The sequence below is a fragment of the Lissotriton vulgaris genome, chromosome 5 (assembly GCF_964263255.1).
Source record: "Lissotriton vulgaris chromosome 5, aLisVul1.2, whole genome shotgun sequence".
Taxonomy (NCBI): Eukaryota; Metazoa; Chordata; class Amphibia; order Caudata; family Salamandridae; genus Lissotriton; species Lissotriton vulgaris.
In genome coordinates this window covers 1992846557-1992862404 of record NC_141693.1, presented here as the reverse complement: position 1 = coordinate 1992862404, position 15848 = coordinate 1992846557, and the positions used below count along the sequence as shown (strand labels likewise).

General features: G+C 48.7%; 1 protein-coding gene across 2 annotated transcripts in view; it reads left to right on the top strand.

The window, feature by feature from the left end:
- Window positions 1-12046: 12046 nt before the first annotated feature.
- Window positions 12047-15848, top strand: part of GFI1B (growth factor independent 1B transcriptional repressor) — a 58971-nt gene continuing 55169 nt past the window's right edge. For both annotated transcript variants that reach the window (XM_086924750.1, XM_086924751.1), the window contains exon 1: window positions 12047-12180. The gene's annotated coding sequence lies outside the window, so the exon portion shown is untranslated. The remainder of the gene's footprint in view (window positions 12181-15848) is intronic.

The window sequence follows — 15848 nt, the reverse complement described above, 5'->3', positions numbered from 1 at the left end:
GAGATTGTCCATAAGGGTGGTGGTGTTGCTGTCGTTGCTCTTTTCCAGGTGGAAATTGAGGTCTCCCAGTAGAATGTAGTCCTCGGAGGGGAGGGCGTGTGGGGTGATGAAGTCAGTGATGTCTTCACTGAATTGTGTACGGGGTCCTGGTGGCCTGTAGAGGAGGGTGCCTCTGAGTGTGGTCTTGGGGTCGGTGTGGATCTGGAAGTGAAGATGTTCGGCGATAGCGAGGTTGTCGTCTGAGCTGGTTGAGACGCGGATGGAGTTCTTATGGACGATGGCGATGCCTCCTCCTGTTTGGTTGGTGCGGTCTTTTCGGATGATCTTGTAGCCGTCCGGGATGGCTATGGGAGTGGTCTGACACTGCATGGTTGGAGAGGTCTGACACTGCATGGATAGGAGAGGTCTGACACTGCATGGATAGGAGAGGTCTGACACTGCATGGATAGGAGAGATATGACAATGCATGGATAGAGAGGTCTGACACTACATGGATGGAGAGGTCTGAAACTGCATGGAGAGGACAGGACTGACACTGCATGGATAGGAGAGGTATGACACTGCATGGATGGAGAGGTCTTACACTGCATGGATGGAGAGGTCTGAAACTGCATGGATAGGACAGGACTGACACTGCATGGATAGAAGAGGTCTGACACTGCATGGATAGGAGAGGTCTGACACTGCATGGATAGGAGAGGTCTGACTGCGTGGATGGAGAGGTCTTGCACTGCATGGATGGAGAGGTCTGAAAATGCATGGATAGGACAGGACTGACATTGCATGGATAGGAGAGGTCTGACACTGCATGGATTGGAAATGTCTGACACTGCATGGATGGAGAGGTCTGACACTACATAGATAGGAGAGGTCTGACACTTCATGGATAGGCGAGGTCTGACTGCTTGGATGGAGAGGTCTGACACTGCATGGATGGAGAGGTCTGAAACTGCATGGATAGGAGAGGTCTGACATTGCATGGATAGGAGCGGTCTGACACTGCATGGATAGGAGAGGTCTGACACTGCATGGATGGAGAGGTCTGACACTGCATGGATGGAGAGGTCTGAAACTGCATGGATAGGACAGGACTGACACTGCATGGATAGGACAGAACTGACACTGCATGGATGGAGAGGTCTGACACTGCATGGATGGAGAGGTCTGACACTGCATGGATGGAGAGGTCTGAAACTGCATGGATAGGACAGGACACCCAACTGGTGCTGTCGATATACAACGATGGAATCTCGGTGGCAGCCAATTTCCAAACGGGAATGAAGGCAATAAGCTCCTGGATGTCATCCAACTGTCTTAAACTCAATTCTGATAAGACAGAAGTGATTACATTGGGGAGGCTACAACCCACCTGGTCCCCACAATGGTGGCCCCACCAGATGGGACAACCCCCAGAACCTGTGACGAAGGTACGCAACCTGGGTGTTATCTTCGATAACAAGCTGTCATTCCAGCAACATGCCAATGCCGTGGTTTCCTCTTCCTTCCACATACTAAAAAGGATAAAAAAATTAATTCCATACCTTCCTCCACATGCAGGCAAAACACTGGTCGGTACATTAGTATTCTCCAAAACTGACTACTGCAACGCATTGCTACTCAAAGCACAACAAAAGGTCCTCAATAAACTGCAAACAGTGCAGAATGCAGCAGCCAGGACACTGCTATCCATCCCTAAATTTGCATCGGTCTCCCCCTACATCCGACAGCTACATTGGCTACCGGTGAGGAGCCGTATCAAATTCAAAGCTTTATGCATAGCATATAAGGCTATTCACGATCACGGACCTCTATTCCTAAGAAAAGCCTTTCGACCGCTTGAGCACACAAGAGCCCTACGGTCATCCTCAGCGCATTTACTCACGGTCCCCCGTACAAGAAGGGCCAACTGGGGTGACAAACGCTTCTCCGTGGCCACAGCCAAACTGTGGAACACACTTCCTCTATACATCAAGTGTGCTCCGACCCTTCTCAACTTTAGAAAGAAACTAAAGACATGGCTGTTCCCTGCCTAAACCTCCCTGCCTCCTGAGAGTTCTGCAACTACAGCGCCGAGACACCCTAGGGTATTTGCGCGCTCTAAAAATCGCCAAATAAAATAAAAATAAAATAGGACTGACACTGCATGGATAGGAAAGGTCTGACACTGCATGGATAGGAGAGGTCTGACTGCATGGACGGAGAGGTCTGACACTGCATGGATGGAGAGGTTTGAAAATGCATGGATGGGACAGGACTGACATTGCATGGATAGGAGAGGTCTGACACTGCATGGATAGGAAAGGTCTGACACTGCATGGATGGAGAGGTCTGACACTACATGGATAGGAGAGGTTTGACACTTCATGGATAGGCCAGGTCTGACTGCTTGGATGTAGAGGTCTAACACTGCATGGATGGAGAGGTCTGAAACTGCATCGATGGAAGAGGACTGACACTGCATGGATAGGGGAAGTCTGACACTTCATGGATAGGAGAGGTCTGACACTGCATGGATGGAGAGGTCTGACACTGCATGGATGGAGAGGTGTGAAACTGCATGGATGGAACAGGACTGACACTGCATGGATAGGAGAGGTCTGACACTGCATGGATGGAGAGGTCTGACACTACATGGGTAGGAGAGGTTTGACACTGCATGGATGGAGAGGTCTGACACTGCATGGATGGAGAGGTCTGAAACTGCATGGATAGGACAGGACTGACACTGCATGGATAGGACAGGACTGACACTGCATGGATAGGAGAGGTCTGACACTGCATGGATGGAGAGGTCTGAAATTGCATGGATAGGACAGGACTGACACTGCATGGATAGCAGAGGATTGACACTGCATGGATAGGAGAGGTCTGACACTGCGTGAATGGAGAGGTCTGACACTGCATGGATGAAGAGGTCTGACACTGCATGGATGGAGAGGTCTGAAACTGCATCGATAGGACAGGACTGACACTGCATGGATAGGAGAGGTATGACACTGCATGGATGGAGAGGTCTGACACTGCATGGATGGAGAGGTCTGAAACTGCATGGATAGGACAGGACTGACACTGCATGGATAGGAGAGGTATGACACTGCATGGACGGAGAAGTCTGACACTGCATGGATGGAGAGGTCTGAAACTGCATGGATAGGACAGGACTGACGCTACATGGTTAGGAGAGGTCTGACACTGCATGGATAGGAGAGGTCTGACTGCGTGGATTGAGAGGTCTGACACTGCATGGATGGAGAGGTCTGACACTGCATGGATGGAGAGGTCTGAAACTGCATGGATAGGACAGGACTGACACTGCATGGATAGGAGAGGTCTGACACTGCATGGATAGGAGAGGTCTGACTGCGTGAATTGAGAGGTCTGACACTGCATGGATGGAGAGGTCTGAAACTGCATGGATAGGACAGGACTGACACTGCATTGTTAGGAGAGGTCTGACACTGCATGGATGGAGAGGTCTGAAACTGCATGGATAGGACAGGACTGACACTGCATAGATAGGAGAGGTCTGACACTGCATGGATAGGAGAGGTCTGACACTGCATGGATAGGAAAGGTATGACACTGCATGGATGGTGAGGTCTGACCCTGCGTGGATAGGAGAGGACTGACACTGAATGGATAGGAGAGGTCCAACACAACAGGTATGGGAGAGGTCTGACTCTACCTGGAAGAATAGGTATGACACTGCGTGTATAAGGGAGGTCTGACACTACATATGTAGGAGACGTCTGACACTGCATGGATTGGAGAGGTCTGACACTGCATGGATGGGAGAGGTCTGACACTGCATAGGTAGGAGAGGTCTGACACTGCTTGGATAGGAGAGGTCTGACACTGCATGGATAGGAGAGGTCTGATACTACATAGGTAGGAGAGGTCTGACACTGTTTGGATAGGAGAGGTCTGACACTGCATGGATGGAGGGGTCTGACTCTGCATGAGCTTGGATAGGTCTGAGTCTACCTGGTAGAAGAGGTATGAGACACTGCATGTATTATAAAGGTCTGACACTACATGAGCAGGAGGGGTCTGACTGTCTCTGGTAGGAGAGGTCTGGCACAACATGGATTGGAGAGGTCTGGACGTAAGATGTGTAGGGGATGTATGATGTGCAGTGGATGTCTGATGTGTAGCGGATGTCTGGTGTGTACGGGATGTATGATGTGCAGTGGCTGTCTGGTGTGTACGGGATGTATGATGTGCAGTGGATGTCTGGTGTGTACGGGATGTATGATGTGCAGTGGATGTCTGATGTGTAGCGGATGTCTGGTGTGTTCGGGATGTATGATGTGCAGTGGATGTCTGGTGTGTACGGGATGTATGATGTGCAGTGGATGTCTGGTGTGTACGGGATGTATGATGTGCAGTGGATGCCTGGTGTGTACGGGATGTATGATGTGCAGTGGATGTCTGATGTGCAGTGGATGTCTGATGTGCAGTGGACGTAAGATGTGTAGGGGATGTATGATGTGCAGTGGATGCCTGGTGTGTACAGGAAGAATGATGTGCAGTGGATGTCTGATGTGCAGGGGATGTCTGGTGTGTACGGGATGTATGATGTGCAGTGGATGCCTGGTGTGTACGGGGTGAATGATGTGCAGTGGATGTCTGATGTGTAGCGGATGTCTGGTGTGTACGGGATGTATGATGTGCAGTGGATGTCTGGTGTGTACGGGATGTATGATGTGCAGTGGATGTCTGGTGTGTACGGGATGAATGATGTGCAGTGGATGATGTGCAGTGGCCGTAAAATGTGTAAGGGATGTATGATGTGCAGTGGATGCCTGGTGTGTACGGGATGAATGATGTGCAGTGGATGTCTGATGTGCAGTGGATGTCTGGTGTGTACGGGATGAATGATGTGTAGTGGAAGTCTGGTGTGTACGGGATGAATGATGTGCAGTGGATGTCTGATGTGCAGTGGATGCCTGGTGTGTACGGGATGAATGATGTGTAGTGGAAGTCTGGTGTGTACGGGATGAATGATGTGTAGTGGAAGTCTGGTGTGCAGGAGATGTCTGATGTGCAGTGGATTTCTGAAGTGTAGGGGATGTATGATGTGCAGTGGATGTCTGATGTGCAGTGGAAGTCTGGTGTGCAGGGGATGTCTGATGTGCAGTGGATTTCTGAAGTGTAGGGGATGTGGGGTGCGAGAGGTCTCGTGCTGCGTGGTAGGAGGCGCCTGACACTGCTGAGGTCGCGGAAGTCCGACTTCTGCCTCTTTTCAACATGGAAAATAACTGATTATTTATTAGCGACATATAATTTGCCTCTAGCAGGTCTGTCTGTTCTTGAATTTAAAAGTAAACCATCAGAACCCAATAATATCGATACTTTCTCCATTATAGCCTTCAGGGTTGATGTCTGAGTCCAGAAGTTTGAGGCCCACTGTATGTACAAATTTGTTTTTCCAAAGATCCTCATTGATGCTTATATAAAGGGATTCAGAATGTGCGTAGATTTTTTTTAAAAACACCCCACCAATGGTCATCAATGATTGTGGTGTAATGTTCCGAACAAACTGACTACTCAGACTGGCTACTTTTTACTAACTGTGGGCGGAGAACTCCGCTCCGCTCGCGGAGTGTGCGGACTTTTGCCTACTCTGCGTTCCGTGGAGAACATGGAGTAGGCAAAACCCTGTACACACCGCAGCGGAGCGGAGTTGGTATGCCCCCTCCTCCCACCTGCCCTATTATTAACAATTGCTAAAGTTTTAAAAAATAACTTTAAAGCACTTTACCTTATCTGCGGCGTCCCCGGCGGCCTCCTCCTCTCTTCATCTCGTTCAGGGTGAAAACTGTGCATGCGCGGGTGCCTGCGCATGTGCATTTCTTACGAGAAATGCGCATGCGGGCGTGCCGGCGCATGCACAGGTTTTACCGCAAATGCGATGAAGAGAGTAGGAGGCAAGTTCTGTAAAAACTATAGACCCATTTCGTTGGTCGACATTGATTATAAAATCTTTTCAAAAGCATTAGCTATCAGACTGGACTCCTGACTACCAAATTTATTGGGAAAAGAACAATCTGGCTTCGTTAAAGGTCATTTCATTACAGACAATACCAGACTCCTCTTCAATATACTGTCCAAGTCTTCCCGCCTGCAACATTCCATGGCTGCAATCGCATTAGATGCGGAGAAAGCATTTGATAGAGTTGAATGGATCTAACTTTTTTATACTCTCAAATGGTTTGGCTTTGGTCCTATATTCATTTCTTTAATTTCTCTCCTCTATTCCAATCCCCGGGCTGCAGTTTGCACAAATGGTTTGATCTCCTCCTTTTTTTTGATTTAGGCAGAGGAGTCTGGCAAGGATGCCCCCTTTCCCCCTTCCTGTTCAATTTGGCCTTAGAACCTTTCCCCTCCAAACTAAGCCTGAACCCCAACATACATGGCTTCAAGATGGCTAACTCTCATATCAAACTATCGGCTTACGCTGATGATATCTTACTTTTCGTCTCCGATCCGAATGAATCGATTCCTGCCTTTCGAGCTGAAGTTCAAGCGTACTCTCTTATCTCTGGTTACAAGTTAAACAATGATAAGTGTGAAATCTTACCCGTAACTAAATATACTTTTAAATTAGACTTCAGTGCCTCTCATTTTACATGGAGTTCAAATCATATTAAATACTTAGGACTTCACATTACTTCTAATATTTCTGATACTGTGGCATTATGTATGACTAAATGTATTCAAAATTTAATGGACTTGACCACTAAATGGAATCCTCTTTACCTATCCTGGTGGGACGCTTAGACACCGTTAAATGATGTTGATGCCCATAGTTTTATATACTATATCTAACATACCACTTCCGATTCCTGTTAAATTCTTTAATAAAATCAATTGAATTCTATTCTCCTTTCTATGGAACAACAAAAATTCAGAATGTCTCTGAAAAGACTAAAACGTTCTAAAGAAGAAGGTGGAGTCAACTTTCCAGACTTTCGAATTTATCAGAAAGCATTCCTTTTACGAGCCCACGGATGATGGACCTTTGTGGACTACAGTTGAAAATGTTTTCTTATCCTCCTTCTCATTTCAAGAGTATCTCTCCTTTTCATATAAACCACAGTCCCTTTCCACCCTCTTAATCAAATTGACCTCTAATCTCCTCCAGTTATCATCTCCTCCCTCACAACACACTACACACTCCTTTCTTAACTCCCCCATCTGGCATAATAAAAGTCTGCTTATCCGCAATAAAACTTTTTATTGGAAGACTTGGAGGCATAGAGGACTAATCTGGTTTAATCAACTGTTTTCTCAATCAACCTTTTTATCTTTCTCTTCACTTAGCCAACTGTTTAATTTGCCCACTTCATTTAACACCAAATATATTCTCTTAAAAGATGCTGTGATGGCTACTTACACTCAGCTATTAACTGCACCAGTCATATCAAATGACTCTTCCTCCCTCTCACAACTGAATGCCATCTTAAAACGCTCACCTAGAGCCTCCATTTTGTATAAAATTTTGCAAGGCACAGACATTACAAGACAAAAATCCACAATTGAGGAGGCATGGGAACGGGATTTCCAAACCTCTTGGCCAATCCCTTTATGGAAGAACTTATGGATAAAATTACGCAAATCTTCTAGGGCAGCAAATATAACGCAAACGCTGTTTTTTGCATATAATGGACTTTTATTATCACCACATGTTTTAAGCAAAAGTTTTTCAAATGTTTCAGATGTATGTTGGACATGTCTATCTCCAAACGCCGATTTATTTCACGTGTTGTTTTCTTGTCATTATGTTTGTAAATTCTGGAACCAAGTATGGAATCAAATCAACTCAATTTTTGGTACTAATTTTACTTTTTCCTTCATCAATGTCTTCCTAGGGACCCTCTCACCTGTATGGGAAAATATGACGTTTAATTTTAAAATTATAGATTTGTTATTAGCTGTCGCTTTTCAGCAAATCACTATAAACTGGAAAGTCTTTACAAAAATTTGCTATAGAGCCTGATGGTACAATGTTTGCCATAACCACAGATTAGATACTGCTTTTGTTTACCCTCTAAATTTAGCAACAAAACGTTTGGATTTGTGGTCACCTGTTACAATTTCTTTTGATGTGAGTGCTCAAAGGTCCTCTCAACCACAACCATTACAGCAAGAAGTTCCTAAACCTTCCTGATCCCCTAAATGTTCCCATTTTCTTCTCTACTTCATTAATGCTCAGATTTTAGTTATTACTTATATTTTACTGTACTGTTATTTATGAGTCTGATTCGTAAACTTCAAAATTTGTTTATGCTAGATTTTTCATTATGAGGATATTAAGTTATACCCTGTATTGACACCTTTATATTACACAATAAAGATTTCGTGAACTTAAAAAGAAAAAAAAAGTGGAAAAAAAAGAGAGAGGAGGAGGCCGCCGGGGACGCCGCAAATAAGGTAAGATGCTTTAAAGTTCTTTTTTAAAACTTTAACAATTGTTAATAATAGGGCTGGTGGGAGGCAGGTGGCGTAGCGGAGCTACGCGGAGTGCCACGGATATGGTTACCAACTCTGTGGTGCTCTGCGTAGCCCCGCTACGCCCACTACGCCCAGGCTTACTTTTTATTCAGACTGGCTACTTTTTTTTTTTTTCAGGTATGAGGTTGTGAACTGAAACCTCCATGTTTAGGTTTTGCCTGCACAGCGATTGCGCTGTGCTCATGAAATCTATTGTTTTCAATATTAATCTTAAATGGGGCTTACATTCCACCTCCTGCCGTAGTTTGCATGTCATTGGTTCCTGTGTTTGCCACTTACTTTTCCTCCTTTTCTATTGGCTCTAGCATACCACCACAGAAATTACTTTCATATTTCACTATTCTAATTCACTACTAATCCTTTATGGGTTCCGGAGTACCATACTACGTGCCGAGAAAAGCGCTTAAACACCCCATCAAGGGTAGCAAGCGCTATACAAATGCAAACCTTTTTCCCTCTTCTATCCTTCTCAATCCAAATAACTGACTAACATATCCACCACTTAAATTACTTTCATATTTCACTAGACTAATTCACCACTAATCCATTATGGGGTCCAGAGTAGCGTGCTACTGGCTGAAAAAGCGATTTGCCGCCTCGTCAGGGGTAGTAAGCGCTATAATACAATGCAACTACAATACAACGCAATAAAATAGTGCTTCGGATTGACAGTTTAGCCTGCTTCAAAGCACTGCTGGTTGGTGCACAGACACAAATATGACTGTGTCTAGCCTCCGACCTCTCTGTGGGGGCTCGGACCGCACCCGCTGGAGACCCCCCACCTCCTGGGTCAGACTTCCATCTGCCTGCCTAGTGAGCTAGCGCTCGGAATCGGCACTTTACAAAGCACTAGAGTGTGTGAATGTTTATGTAGGCCCATATTTCCAGGCCGCTCTACTGTTAGTGCCGACCTGCATAAGGTTGCGCCCAGAGGCAGAGGGCAGGTCTCGTCTGTGCGGTTACTCGAGTGAGGCGCTCAGTTGCACAGGCCTGGGAAGTTTTGATAAGCAAATACCGCCAACTCCGCGCCTCGCCATTGGTCGCCAGATTTTGACACAAGTAATCAGATTGAAAAATCAACGGTGGGTAGAAAAACAGAAGTGCATGTAGAGGCCCAGGCAGAGCCGGAGGGAGACAAAGATATCCTGTCAGGGGGGAGCAGCAGGTTCACGGCAGGCCCCTGGACGTGTACCACACCCCAAGACTCGGCACTTCGGCCAATGGTCGCTCACTTCACCCCATGACTGTGAACTTTACGACTGCGCACTTTGGCTAAGGGCTGCTCACTTCACCCCAAGACTCGGCACTTCGGCCAAGGGCTGCTCACTTCACCCCAAGATTCGGCACTTCGGCCAAGGGCTGCTCACTTCACCCCAAGACTCGGCACTTCACGACTGCGCACTTTGGCTAAGGGCTGCTCACTTCACCCCAAGATTCGGCACTTCGGCCGAGGGCTGCTCACTTCACCCCAAAGACTCGGCACTTCGGCCAAGGGCTGCTCACTTCACCCCAAGACTCGGCACTTCGGCCAAGGGCTGCTCACTTCACCCCAAGACTCGGCACTTCGGCCAAGGGCTGCTGACTTCACCCCCAAGACTCGGCACTTCAGCCAATGGTTTCTCACTTCAACCCATGACTGTGCACTTCACGACTGCGCACTTTGGCTAAGGGCTGCTCACTTCACCCCAAGACTCGGCACTTTGGTCAAGGCCTGCTCACTTCACCCCAAAGGCTCGGCACTTCGGCCAAGGGCTGCTCACTTCACCCAAAAGACTCGGCACTTCGGCCAAGGGCTGCTCACTTCACCCCAAGACTCGGCACTTCGGCCAAGAGCTGCTCACTTTACCCCAAGACTCGGCACTTCGGCCAAAGGGTGCTCACTTCACCCCAAGACTCGGCACTTCGGCCAAGGGCTGCTCACTTTACCCCATGAGTGCGCACTTCTTGACTGTACACTACGGCCAACAATTGCACACTTCGGGGAAGGACTGTGCACTTCACCCAGCAACTGTGCACTGCGCCGTCACAAGTGGCACTTCAATCCGGGAGTTGCGCTTCGTCTCACTCCAGTCAGGTTGCGCATTTCACCACCCAGCTGCACAGTCCACACAGTGGCCGCATGCTTCACGACTGCTCTCTTCATCCACGCCTGTTTACTTCACCTCACGGCTACACCGGACTTGTTCTTCACTCCGGGATTTAGGACATTAAGCAAGGACTGCGCACTTCATCCCATAACTGCGCACTCCACCCTCTCAGCTGCGCACTTCAGCCCGTGGCTTGTGCCCGATCGCACGCTGGACGAGGATTGTGTCTTCACAGCACAACTGCACACTTAACAACTGCTCACTTTAGCCCACGACTGAAACCTTAGCCCAACAAGTGTTTGTCTCCTAGGAGTGAGCACTTCGTCCACGGGCTCAGCACTTATGTCCACAACTGTGCAGCAAACCTCTACTACTGCGCACTTCTAGACTGCGCCAGCACTTCGCAATTCAGCCCGGGAGATTCGCAGTCCACGCCGGCACGTCGCGCACTTTACTTCAATATTTGTAGCCCGCCTCGGGACTGCACACTTCAGCCACGGACTGACTGCGCACTTCAGCCCAGGACCAACTGCGCACTTCAGTCCAGGACCGACTGCGCACTTCAGTCCAGAACTGTGCACTTCGCCCCAGAACTGGCACTCAACGACAGCATTGCTCACTTCAGCCCAGGCCGTGCACTTTAACAGGACCAATAACTTTGGCTGAGGTCTGGCACTTCACTCCGTGACAGGGCACTTCATTCCACTATTTCGCACTTCACTCCAGGATTGCACACTTCGCCCCTGACCTTGTACCCCATACCAGGACTGACCACTTAGGCCAAGAACTGCGCACGTCGCCCCAAAACTTGCGCATCAAAGTCAGGGACAACGCACTCAAGGGCGAGGGCCCCGGCTGCGCCGTCCAACCAGGTCTGCATACTCCGTTGAAACACAGCGCACTTCGGGCCAGGCCGGCGTGCACTTCGATGTAAAACAGCGCCCGCCATCGAAGGGCACCGGACTGTGCACTTCAACCCAGGCCTGCTCACTCCACTTAAAGACAGCTCACTTCGGCCCCGAAGTTTGCGCTTCATCCCAGGGCTGTACACGCAACCCAAAGCCACGCATTTCATCACAAGGCGGTGCATTTCACAAGAGGGTAGCTCACTTTGTTGTGAAACGACGCATTTTCCCTAAGCCCTGGACACTCTACCTCAGGACTGGACACTCCACCCCAGGGCTACGCATTTCATCATCCGGCTTGCATTTCACACAAGGGTAGCTCACTTTCTTGTGAAACAACACATTTCCCCTCAGCACTGGACACTCTGCCCCATGGCCACGCCTTTCAGCATAGGGCTGTGGACCTACCACAAGAACAGTTCACTACTGTAAAACGACAGTTTTCCTCAGCACTACAGACTCCACCCCAGGACCACGCATTTCAACATAGCACTGTGCAAGGCCGCGGAGTCTGTTCTAAACGTCCTGTTCATTCGGGACTGAACACTTCCCCTCAGGACTGACTGCTCATTGCACCCCAGCCTGCCTGCTCGGCCACACGTGTGAGCAGCACTGCGCCCCTGGGCCGCTGGCCTCCTCGCCCAGCCCTTGAAACACAGAATACTTGACAGGTGAGTGTTACACGCCTTTATACCGTGCCTTATTTCGTCTGTTATACTTTCCTGTTTCATTTTAGTTTCGAGTTTGTGCGAACCTGGCACAAATGCTTTCACAGGTTCGAATAAGGATGGGCTGACTCAGCCTTTCATCCATCATAGGTTGCTAAGACCAAGTAGGTTAATCGCAATGCCTGTGTTTACAGAGGCCGCCCGACAGTGGAAGCAAGTATGTAGCGCTTTCCAGAAAGTAAGTTATAATTGTAAAACTAAGGTGTGTGTGTGCGCGTGTAGAGGGGGGAGGGGTCGGCCTCTGGTTACGAAACTCAGTCCTCTGGTGTAGAAGAAGAAACATAGCGCTTACATGTTTACATTGAGCCCTAGGAGGTCGTTCACAATTACGAACACAGCTCCTGCAGTGACCCTCAGTGCGCGGGGGGCTGTGGGGTGACCTCTGCCCGGGTCACGGGGGTTGTGGGGTGACCTCTGCCCGGGGGTGGCCTCACGCGCTGGGACTAGACCCCATTCGGGTCACAGACTCCAGAGAAGGAGCGGCGGGTGCCTGCTCACCCCTCGTACAACACCTCAGGTCGCCCCAAACCCAACCAATAACTGATGGGCGAGTCGATTCACTCACACACACAGGGGGTGAGTAAGTTGGCCCATCTTCCATCGCTCGGCAGTTCCCTGAGTTTGATGTTATAACTTTGCATAGCGCTTTTAATCATTTTTATGGCATCAGTGCGCCATCTTCATATTGGCGTTTTTTGCGCTTCACACCCAGAGCCAACCTGTAACTGTGGCTGTTTATTGGCGCGTGGTTGTGTGGTTTTATTTGGGAGTGTGTCCCGTGTTTAGAGGTGATTCTTGAGTGTGAGTGTGATGGGTTGTGTAAGCCCACCTGGAAGTAAAATGAGTTCGATTTAAAATGACTCCTGTTCTATAAAATGACAAAACAACACACTCCAAACCCGAGCTTACATTAACTTCACACCAGGCTCAGACATTGGAATTTTGGGACTCTGGAGTCGTGTGTGTGTATATATATATATATATATATATATATATATATATATATATATATATATATATATATATATATATATATATATATATATATATATATATATATATATATATATATATATATATATATATATATATATATATATATATATATATTTTCATATGTAAGGATGTTTGCCCTCCTCTCCATGCTGTCACGAGCGCACAAATCAACTAGATGACCCCGAGGCACTAATACTGCCACAATCGTGTAACACTGACAGCTGATTTCGTGGTGTGCGCCACACGAGCATCTCGGTCAAGCGCTATATTTTATTAAAGCCCCTTCGAGGCGGGCACAGCCAAGACCCTCGAATAGGGCCGGAGATTGTGAGTCCCAGCAGAGGCCTGTGAAATACAACACCACAACTGTTTTCAGCAGGGCACAGCTTGTTTCCAGTGCTTGCGGGAAATATGCAAATGAGCATGCAAATACGGGTGCCCGATCCCAGGACTGCTGCGCGAGAGAGGCGCTCCCTGGCCCGCCTGAGTGTCCAAGTGTGAGCAGAGTCCGTGCAGAGACGCCGGGGTCCTCTCAGAGGTGGGGGCCACCTCTGTTCTGGAGTGCAGCAGCTGTGCCTGCCAGGATGCCGAGGGCGCCTCCCTGGGAGCTGAGGGGGCCTCCCGCGCCCACATGCCAGGGCCCCAGGGCCCAGACTGTTCACCTGATGTCTGTGACTCTGTCACTTCCTCCTGCAGGTAGAGCGGGGCCATTCTGTATTGGATTGTTCTGCTTTAACCAGGGCCACAGACTTATGCGATCGAATGCGCCGCCACATAATTATAGCTCTGCCACCTTTGCCACATAAACCATCATCTGCTGCTCAATCTGAAGATTTTAACAAAAAGAAAACATTTTTCCAGCTCAAACTGTGCAAAAAGTTAATAACGAACGATGCAAAGGTTGACTGGTCACCTTTCTGTTGCTTATTGCTATACATGGGTATCATGCGTGTGGGTGGTCGGGCATGGACTGTGGACGGATGTGGGCTGGTTGGATTGCAGCTGCAGAGGTGCTCTGTCATAGTGTCTTCAGGGGTGTAAGCTGGTTGGATTGCTGCTGATGGGGTGATCTGGCTTGGCGTGTTTGTGGATAGGAGCTGGTTGGGTTGCTGCTGCTGGGGTGTTATGCCATACTGCCTTCAAAGATGTGACCTTGTTGCCTGGGTTGCTGCTGAGTGGGCGGTCTGTCATGGACTCTGAAATGATGTGAGTTGGCTGGATTGCTGGTGATGGGGTGGTGTGTCCTGGTGTCTTCAAGGATGTGAGCTGGTTGGATTCTTAATAATAGGGAGATGGTTCATGGCGTGTTCGTGGATATGAGCTGTCTGGATTGCTGCTGAGTGGGCGGTCTGTCATGGATGGTTCAAGGATCTGAGGCGGTTGTATCGCTGGTGTCTTAGTGGTGTAAGCTGACTGGATCGCTGCTGAGCAGGTGGTTTCCTCAGAATGTACAAGGATGTGAGCTGGCTGCATTGCTGCTGGTGGGGTGGTGTGTCATGGTGCCTTGAAGGATGTGAGCTGCTAAGATTGCTGCTGGTGGGGTGGTGTGTCATGGTGCCTTGAAGGATGTGAGCTGCTAAGATTGCTGCTGGTGGGGTGGTATGTCATGGTGCCTTGAAGGACGTGAGCTGCTAAGATTGCTGCTGGTGGGGTGGTGTGTCATGGTGCCTTGAAGGACGTGAGCTGCTAAGATTGCTGCTGGTGGGGTGGTGTGTCATGGTGCCTTGAAGGACGTGAGCTGCTAAGATTGCTGCTGGTGGGGTGGTGTGTCATGGTGCCTTGAAGGACGTGAGCTGCTAAGATTGCTGCTGGTGGGGTGGTGTGTCATGGTGCCTTGAAGGGTGTGAGCTGCTTGGATTGCTGCTGATCGGGTGGTGTGTCATGATGTCTTCAAGGATGGGAGCTGGCTGTATTGCTGCTGGTGGGTTGGTGTGTCATGGTGTCTTAAAGGATGTAAGATGGCTGTAATGCTGCTGGTGTGGTGTGTCATGGTGCCTTCAAGAATGTGAGGTGCTAGGATTGCTGCTGATCGGGTTGGTGTGTCTTGGTGCCTTCAATAATGTGATCTGATTGGATTGCTTCTGAGCGCATGGTCTATCATGGAACGTGCAAGGATGTGAGTAGGTTGAATTGATGCTGATTGGGTGGTGTGTCATGGAGCCTTAAAGGATGTAAGCTGGCTGGATTGCTGCTGGTAGGGTGGTGTGTCGTGGTGTCTTCAAAAATGTGAGTTGCTTGGATTGCTACTTGTGCGGCGGTGTGTCATGGTGGCCTAAAGGATGTGAGCTGCTTGGATTGCTGCTGGTAGGGTGGTGTGTCTTGGTGTCTTCAATTATGCAACTGGTTGGATTGCTGCTGAGCAGGGGGTTTCTCCGGTATGTACAAGGATCTGAGTTGGCTGAATCAATGCTGGTAGGGTGGTCTGTCATGGAATGTACAAGGATGTGAGCTGCTTGGATTGCTGCTGGTAGGATGGTGTCATGGTGCCTTGAAGGATGTGAGCTGCTTGGATTGCTGCTGATTGGGTGGTGTGTCTTGGTGTCTTCAATGATGTAAGTTTGCTGGATTGCTTCTGAGCAGGGGGTTTCTACGGTATGTTCAAGGATCTGAGTTGG